This window comes from Phascolarctos cinereus, unplaced genomic scaffold, assembly GCF_003287225.1.
Source record: "Phascolarctos cinereus isolate Bilbo 61053 unplaced genomic scaffold, phaCin_HiC Scaffold_726;HRSCAF=1367, whole genome shotgun sequence".
In the NCBI taxonomy this organism is placed as follows: Eukaryota; Metazoa; Chordata; class Mammalia; order Diprotodontia; family Phascolarctidae; genus Phascolarctos; species Phascolarctos cinereus.
Window position 1 is genome coordinate 164012642 of NW_027556098.1, and position 9582 is coordinate 164022223.

The 9582-nt window shown below is 34.8% G+C and overlaps 1 pseudogene; it reads left to right on the plus strand.

Annotated features, from left to right (window-relative positions):
• Nucleotides 1–7951: 7951 nt before the first annotated feature.
• LOC110207089 (E3 ubiquitin-protein ligase ARIH2 pseudogene) lies at nt 7952–9171 on the plus strand (annotated as a pseudogene).
• The last annotated feature ends 411 nt before the right edge of the window (nt 9172–9582 follow it).

Below are 9582 nucleotides of genomic sequence, written 5' to 3' on the forward strand. Positions count from 1 at the left end.
TGCTCAGTTATTGTTATTGTTTTTCCTGTTGATTTGATTTTCAGATCTCTTTAATCACATTGGGCAAGGGTTTATCACTTTTGTCTTTTAAAAGAACTAGATTTTCATTTGGGATATGATTTCAATAGTATTTTTGATTTCCAGTTTTCTACTTCTCCTCTAATTTTCAAAATCTTATATTTTGTGCTTATTTTGTTGAATTTCTAATTTTTCAAAATCCATATTCAGTTTATTAATTATCATCTTTATTATTTTGTTAAAGTATATTTAGGATTTTATATTTCCTAAGTTCTGTGTATCTGAAGTCCAAAACTTTTTGTTTTTTCAACATCCTTATTTTTGATGCATAATAATTGTCTGTGATTTATACTTTTCCTCACCCATCATTAAGGATTTAATTATTATATCTCCATTTGTGTTTGTGTTTTTGTTTGTGCTCTTACACTAATTACTATTTTGTTACATTATATTTTATAAAGCATGTTTGCTATTTCTGCCTTTTTACATTAATTTTCAATATTTCTGTGCCCCAATATGTGACAATTTGGGGATAAAAGTTTCATTTGGTGCTAGAATTATAAATTTTCTTTAGCAGTACAATTTAGAATTTGCCATGACTCTTCATCTCTAGTGCATGCAGCAATTTATTCAATTCCATATGTTCTTTTTTATATCTCATTCTGTTAAAATTATCCAAAATTTAAAAGAAGACATCTCCTGTGATTATTAAATTATTGCCTATGATTCTTGATTTTTCCTTTATGAATTGAAGTTATAAGGCATTTGGAGTATGCAAGTTTAATATAGAAGTTGGTTTGTGGTCCATGGTTTCTTTCAGCATAATGGAGTTTCCTTGTTTGTCTACTTTCATGGGGTTTTTTTTGTTTTTTCTTTGTTTGATAGAATATCTGAATCTTCAACATTTTTGTATTTACCTGATGAGTAGTCATTTTTTCTAGCCCCTTGTTTTTATTCTGTGCTTGCTGTTACTTTTTAAGTATACTTTGTACAAGCAACAGATATTTTGTTTTCTTAGCCAGCCTATTCCTCCTGTTCATATTATTAGATTTGATCCATTCACATGTAAAGTTATGATAATTTAGTTTACATTTGCTACTATTGGTTTCTATTTAGGATTAAGATTTATCTTCCTCTGTAAAGGCAATTCTGTGTCTCCTTAGGTGTGTTAGCTTAATCCACTTTAAGTCATTCCTGTTCCCATAGACTTTCTTCCTCAATCATCAACTCCCTTTTCCCCTAATACTCATTTCCAAAGTTTTAGACTTTAATGAAATATTGATTGGTCTTTTCGTTTTTTATTTAATAATCTCACTTCTCTCTTGTCTTCTCTTAAGCAAAATAACATTTTCCTTCCTCTCATAAGACAAAATTTTTTTTAGCGTTTTAAAACTTTTCTCCACTTCTTTTTTCTAATAGAGGATTTATTTGTCTAATTCTATCCGTTATTTGTCTTCCCTTTCTGTCTATTCTTGTCTTTTATTCTTTGATCCATGTCTCTCATATATATTTTTTTCCTTCTTCTGTTTCCATACTAGTCATGGAATTAAAGCTTCTTGGAGGAGGGGGGCACATTTAATTCTATTTTATTGTTAGGCTCACATTCTTTTTCTATAAACTCCCTCTTCTCTTATTGAGAAGAATTAGACCTTCTAATATACTTATTTTGAGTTCTCTTTTTATGTAATTTCTCTGTTATTGCCTTACTAATATTGCCTTCTCCCCTGCTTTTAAAATGATCAATTCCTAGTAGAGATAGAGGATAGAAGCAGTATCCCCAGGGTAGATATTTTCCTATTCCTCTGATTGTATAGTTAATAAGTATTCCTTAATTTCTCCATGATGACATTTTCCCATTTGCCATGAAATCTTTCTAGGTCTATGCACTCCCATCCTTCTGTACATTAGTTTTCCCTTATAGCTCTAATTACCGTTCTTCTGAGGCAGAATGCTATCTGTGGTGGCACAAAACTCTCTTAGAGGTAGTAGTCTTTCTAAACACAAAATCATTTCTGATTATAGCAATTTTAAGGTCCCTATATCCCATTATAAAATTGCTTTCACCATCATGGAAATATTCTTCAATGCGATCCCCTCAAAACACTGAATTGAGATTTCCCTCTTTCTTCCTTGCTATTTCAATTCATCCCTTTACCTCTTCACTTATTCTCTAATAGACCCTCTTCTCAGGAGACTATAGAAGTCATTTTCTTCTCAATATTTATCACTGATTTGATTTGGGTACACAATACAAGGTCTACAAATTTTTATGTACCTACCCACTGTATGATTTAGTCAAACAAAAAATATTGATTCACCATTGGCTAGGATGCTGTGAGGTTTAGTCTATGGTCCTTTATGCCTATTTCTCCAGTATCACTTTTATTCTTTTATTAAATTATACTTACAAAAATGTCTGCTCATATGTACACCTTTATATACTTTTAGAAAAGTATACTTAATAGTCCCTAAATTCTTATATTGTTGTTACAGCTGTTGTTTTTTTCTAATATATTTATTTCATTAAATATTTCTCAATTACATGCCAAAAAAGGCATTTATTTATTTAAAATTTTGAGTTCCATATTTTCTCCCTCATCCCTACATTTTTTCCTTTCCTTGAGGAGGTAAGCAATTTGATGCTGAGTAACATGTGAAGTCAAATAAAACAAATTTACATATTAGGTATATTGCAATAGAAAATACAGAACAACAACAACAAAAAAAGAGAAAAATAAATTATCCTTGGATCTGCTTTCAAACTTCATTAGTTTCTTCTCTGGAGATGGATAGGATTTTCCATAACAAGTACTTCAGAATTGTCTTGGATCATTGTATTGATCAGAATAGCTAACATTCACAGTTGATCATTATTCAATATTGCTGTTGTTGTGTACAATGTTCTGATTCTGCTCACTTCATTTTGTAATAATTTATATAATTCTTTCCAGGTTTTTCATATTTTTTTTCTCTCTAGGCCACTTTTCTTTTTTTCTTTTTTCTTTTTGCACTTAATAGCATTATTTCCAATTGAATATAAAGATAGTTTTCAACATCCATTCTTGTTAGATGTTGGGTTCCAAATTTTTCTCCCGTTCTCCCTTTCCTCTCCCCTCACCAAGACAGTAAACAATTTAATATAAGCTATATATTTACAATTATATTAAACATATTTCCACATTAGTCATGTTGTATAATAAGAATAAGAACAAAAGGGAAAAACTGCAAGAAAGAAAAAACAAAAAAGTGAAAATAGTATGCTTCGATCTGCATTCAGACTCCATAGTCCTTTCTCTGGATGTGGAGAGCACATTTCTTTTGGATTTGTCTAGGATCATTGTATTGCTGAGTCTGTCATACTTGATCATCACACAATGTTTCTGTTATTGTGTACAATGTTCTCCTGGTTCTGCTCAATTCACTCAACATCGGTTCATGCATTTCCAGGTATTTGTGAAACCCGCCCACTCATCATTTCTTTTAGAACAATAGCAATCCACTACATTCATATACCACAACTTCAGCCATTGCCCAATTGATGGACATTCCATCCATTTCCAATTCTTCGCCACCTCAAAAAGGGGTTCTATAAATGTTTTTGTACTTGTGAGTCCCTTTCCCTTTTTTCTGATCTCTTTGGGATAAAAACCTAGTAGGAGTATCTATAGATGTGTGCACATAGTATTATAACCCTTTGGGCATTCTAACTTACTTTCCAGAATAGTTGGATAAGTTCACAATTCCACCAACAATGCATTAGTGTTCCAGTTTTCCCACATCTTCTCCAATACTTATCATTTTCCTTTTTGGTAATATTAGGCAATCTAATAGGTATGAAGTGGTACCTCAGAGTTGTTTTAATTTGCATTTCTCTAATCAATAGTGATTTAGAGCATTTTTTCATATGACTATAGATTGTTTAATTTCTTCATCAGAAAACTCCCTGTTCATATATTTTGACCATTTATCAATTGTGGAATCACTTGTATTCAGTTCTCTATATATTTGAGAAATGAGGCCTTTATCAGAAACATTGGCTGTAAGAATCATTTCCCAACTTTCTGCTTTCCTTCTCATCCTGTTTTAATTACTTTTGATTTCACAAAAAATTATCAAATTTACATTTCATAGTATTCTCTATCTCTTTTTTTGGTCATGGATACTTTCCTTCTCCATAGATCTGACAAGTAAACTATTCCTTGTTCTTCTTATTTGCTTGTGGTATTACCATTTATGTCTAAAACATATTCTCATTTTGACCTTATCTTGCTATATGGTATGGAATGTTGGTCTATACCTAGTTTCTGCTGTACTATTTTCCAGTTTTCCTGGCACTTTTTGTCAAATAGTGAGTTCTTATCCAAGACGCTAGAGTCTTTGGGCTTAATACTATAGTCATTTACTACTATGACTTGTGTACCTAACCAATTCCACTGATCCACCACTCTATTTCTTAGCCACTAACAAACAGTTTTGATAATTGCTGCTTTATAATATAGTTTTAGACGTGATAGAGATAGGCTGCCTTACTTTATATTTTTCGCATTAATTCCTTTGATATTCTTCACCATTTCTTCTTCCAGATGAATTTTGTTATTATTTTTAGCTCTATGAAATAATTTTATGTAGTTGGATTGCTATGGCACTGAATAAATAAGTTAATTAAGGTAGAATTGTCATTTTTATTACATAGCTCAGCCTACTCATGAGCAATTGATATTTTTCCAATTGTTTATATCTGAATTTATTTGTGTGAAAAGTTTTTGTAATTGTGTTCATATAGTTCTTGGGTTGGTCTTGATAGGTAGACTCCCAAATATTTTATATTGTCTACATTTATTTTAAGTGAAATTCCTGTTTCTGTCTCTTCCTGTTTGGTTTTGTTGGTAATATCTAGAAATGCTGATGACTTACATGGGTTTATTTTATATTCTGCAAATTTGCTAAAGTTGTTAATTGTTTCAAGTAGTTTTTTTCATTTTTGTCTTTAAAAACTTTTATTGATGTTATCTATTTCTTATGTCACCAATGTATCCCATGTATTCCTCACTCTCCCCATCTTTGATAGCTATGCCATGTGACAAATAATATTTTTTTTTCTTTTAGGGAGGAAAAGCGAATAAGTACAACATATTAATGCATTTGGGAAAAGCTGTGCAATGCATAACACCTGTGGACTTTTCACTTCCTGGATGAGGTAGGGTGATAGTGTATTCTCATATTTCCTTTTCAGTCCTACTTGATCTTTAACATTTTGTTGCAGGTATTTAATTTTATTTTTTGCCGCATCATTCTTTCCATTTAAATTGTTGTATTTGACTTATATCTGTACTTTTTTTTTCCTGGATCTGCTTAATTCAATTTACATCAGATCATAAAAATCTTTTCATACTTTTCTTTACTCACCACACATATAATTCCTTACAGCATGGTAGTAGGATTCTGTGTCATTCATGTTTATGCCTTGTTAAGCTGTTCCCCAGATAATAACAATCTACTTTGTTTCCAGTTCATAGCTGTCACAAAAAGTGCTGTTATAAATATGAATTTTAGGTTATACATGTACAATCATGTTAAATATAATTCCACATTAGTTATGTTGTGAAAGAAGATATACAACAAAAGAGAAAAGAAAAATAAAAAAGTGAAAATACTCTGCTCCAATCTGCATTCAGACTCCATAGTTCTTTCTCTGGATGTGGTTAACATTTTCCATCATGAACCTTTTGGAATTGTCTTGGATCATTGTATTGCTGTGAAGAACTCAATCTATCATAATGAATCATCACACAAAGTTGCCATTGCTGTGCACAGTGTACTCCTGGTTCTGCTCATTTCACTCAGCATCAGTTCATGTAGGTTTTTCTGAAATCCTCTTGCTCATCATTTATTATAGAACAATGGTGTTTCATTACATTCTTATACTACAACTTGTTCAGCCATTCCTCAATTGATGGACATCCTCTCAATTTCCAATTCTTTACCACCACAAAAAGAGCTGCTATAAATATTTTTGTACATGTGGGTCATTTTGATATTTGTGTGATCTCTCTGGGATACAGCCGTAGAAGTGCTATTGCTGGGTCAAAGGGTATGTACATTTTGATAGCCCTTTGGGCATAGTTCCAAATTGCTCTCCAAAATGGTTGGATCATTTCACAACTCCACCAATAAGACATTAGTGATCCTATTTTCCCTCATCTTCTCCAGCATTTATTATTTCCTTTACGGTAATATCGGCCAATCTAATAGAGGTGAAGTGGTACCTTAGGGTTATTTTAATTTGCACTTCTCTAATCAATAGTGATTTAGAGCATTTTTTTTCCATGTGACTATACATAGCTTTAATTTCTTCATATGAAAACTTCGTGTTTATATTCCACTATTTGTCAATCGGGGAATCACTTGTATTCTTGTAAATTTAATTCTGTTCTCTATATATTTGAGAAATGAGGCCTTTATTGGAAACAGTGATTGTAAGAACTGTTTCCTAGCTTTCAGGTTCCTTCTCATCTTGGTTGAATTACTTTTGATTGTGCAAAACCTTTTTAATTTTAAAGTAATCAACATTATGCATTTTGCATATTTCTATATCTAGTTTGGTCATAAATTTTTTCCTTCTCTGTAGATAGGACAGGTAAATTATTCTTTCTTCTCCTAATTTGCTTAGGGTATCATCTCTTATGCCTAAATCATATAAGCATTTTGAACTTATCTTGGTATAGGGTGTGAGATGTTGGTCTATGCCTAAATTCTGCCATGCTGTTTTCTAGTTTTCCCAACAATTTTTGTCAAATAATGAGTTCTCATCCCAGAAGCATGAGTCTTTGGGCTTATCAAACAGAAGATTACTATAGTTATTTACTACTGTGACTTATGTACCTAAGCTATTCCACTGATCCACCACCCTATTTCTTAGCCAGTACCAAATAGTTTTGATGATTACTGCTTTATAATATAGTTTTAGTTCTGGAATGGCTAGGCCACATTCCCTTGCATTTCTTTTCATTAGTTCCTTTAATATTCTGGACCTTTTGTTATTCCAAATGAATCTTGTTATTATTTTTTCTAGCTCTATAAATTTTTGGTAGTTTGCTTGGTATGGTACTGAATAAGTACATTCATTTAGGTAAAATTGTCACTTTTATTATATTAGCTCAGCCTGACCATAAGCGATTCATGTTTTTTCCAATTGTTTAGATCTGAATATATTTCTGTGAAAAGTATTTTGTGACTGTGTTCATACGGTTCCTGGGTTTGTCTTAGCAGGTAGACTCTCAAACATTTTGTATTGTCTACAGTTATTTTAAACGGAATCCTTCTTTCTATCTCATTCTGCTTAGCATTACTGGTATATGTAGAAATGCTGATGATTTATGCAGGTTTATTCTGTATCCTGCAACTTTGCTATAGTCGTTAGTTGTTTCAAGTAGATTTTTAGGCTTCAGTACTGTCCCCTGCCCTGTCGGTCCCTTCCTCCCAGTTCCCTGTCCTGCCCCGGCCAGGCCTGGCCTGGGGCACATCGGCCCCCGGGCCCCCGGTACCCGGATGGAAATCATATTGCTATAGAGTGTTTGGGTGACATCTGCTTGACAGATCTTCTAGAAACTGAAGACAGAAGTACCTAATGCATTTGAGACAGAAGTAAAGTTGGGGGGAGGGGGGAAAACAGCAACTGCTTTCCTGATCTGCAAATTGGCAGGACACTAAAACGTCTGTGGACATGAATAGCCAGGGATCTGTTGGCAATGAAGAGGACTATGACCCAAATTGTGAGGAAGAAGATGAAGAAGAGGATGAGGACCCTGGGGATATAGAGGATTATTATGAGGGGGTAGCAAATGATGTCAAACAACAGGGAGCAGATGCTTTTGATCCAGAGGAATACCAGTTTGCCTGCTTGACATACAAAGAGTCAGAGGGACCCTGAACGAGCACATGGCCAATTTGGCCTCTATTTTAAAGGTGTCTTATTCAGTGGCTAAAATTGTATTAGTTAATTTCCACTGGCAAGTCTCAGAGATATTGGAAAGACACAAGTCCAATTCTGCTCAGCTGTTAGTTGAGGCCTGAGTTCAGCCCAGTCCATCGAAACATGCTGTGCAGTGTACATGCAGTTTGTTCGAAAAGGAAAATTTACTCTCTTTGGCTTGTCAGCATCAGTTTTGCCAAAACTGTTGGGAGCAACATTGTACAGTGCTGGTAAAAGATGGTGTAGGAGTTGGAGTCTCCTGTGTGGCTCAGGACAGCCTTCTCAGAACAACAGAGGATTTTGTATTTCCTTTGCTTCCTAATGAGGAGTTGAAAGACAAATACAGGTGCTACCTCTTCAGGGACTACTTGGAGAGCCATTATCAGCTCCAGCTGTGTCCCAGTGCAGACTGCCCCATGGTTTTCCAAGTACAGGAGCCTAGAGCTCAACAAGTTCAGTGAAATCCATGCAAGGAGGTGTTTCAAGTGTCATCAGATGTATCACTCCCCTACAGACTGCGCCACAATCTGGAAATGGCTCACAAAGTGTGCAGACGACTCTGAAACGGCAAACTACATTAGTGCTCACACTAAAGATTGTCCCAAGTGCAATATCTGTAGTGAGAAGAATGGAGGCTACAATCACATGCAATGTTCTAAGTGTAAACATGATTTCTGCTGGATGTGTCTAGGAGACTGGAAGACCCATGGCAGCGAGTACTATGAGTGCAGCAGGTACAAAGAAAAGCCTGATATTGTAAACCAGAGTCAGCAGGCCCAGGCAAGAGAGGCCCTTAAGAAATACTTGTTCTACTTTGAGAGGTGGGGAAATCACAATAAGAGCTTGCAGCTGGAGGCACAGATGTACCAGCTAATTCATGAGAAGATACAGGACAGAGTGATGAACAATCTGGGGCTTGGATCGTACGTGCAGAGTGCTGCTAAGCTCCTAGCCAAGTGTCCTTATACCCTGCAGTACACATATCCACATGCATACTACATGGAGTCTGGCCTAAGAAGAAGCTGCTTGAGTATCAGCAGGCCCCGCTGGAGGCAGAAATTGAAAACCTTTCATGGAAGGTGGAGTGAGCAGATAGCTATGACAGAGGGGACTTGGAGAATCAGATGCACATAGCTGAGCAGCAGAGGAGGACTCTGCTAAAGGATTTCCATGACACATAAATCAGGCCACAGAAGGATACAGGGTGAGAGGGGAGAGAGCATTGAGAAAGCAAGGCATCCAGCAGCATCACTGCATGAAACAGGCACTGCCACTGAAGAGCACAGACCAAGAACAACGCCCAGACCCTCAAGACTCTCCCAGTTTAGTCACTTTCAGTTTTCTTCTCATCTTTCTGCTTTTGTTTGTGCCAGAGTAGAGGCCATATTGAATTGGCATCTATGGGACTTTTTAAATTTCCCCTGGATTGTTGATGGGAGGGAGGGAAAGTTTTTCTGAATGGCTGTTAATACTATTAGATCATTACAGCTTCTGTAATTTTCAAAGGTTGTAAAATTATACAAAATAAAACAAACAAAAAACCCCTAGAATAACACAGAACCCTTTTTAAAAAATTTAAAAAGTAGATTTTT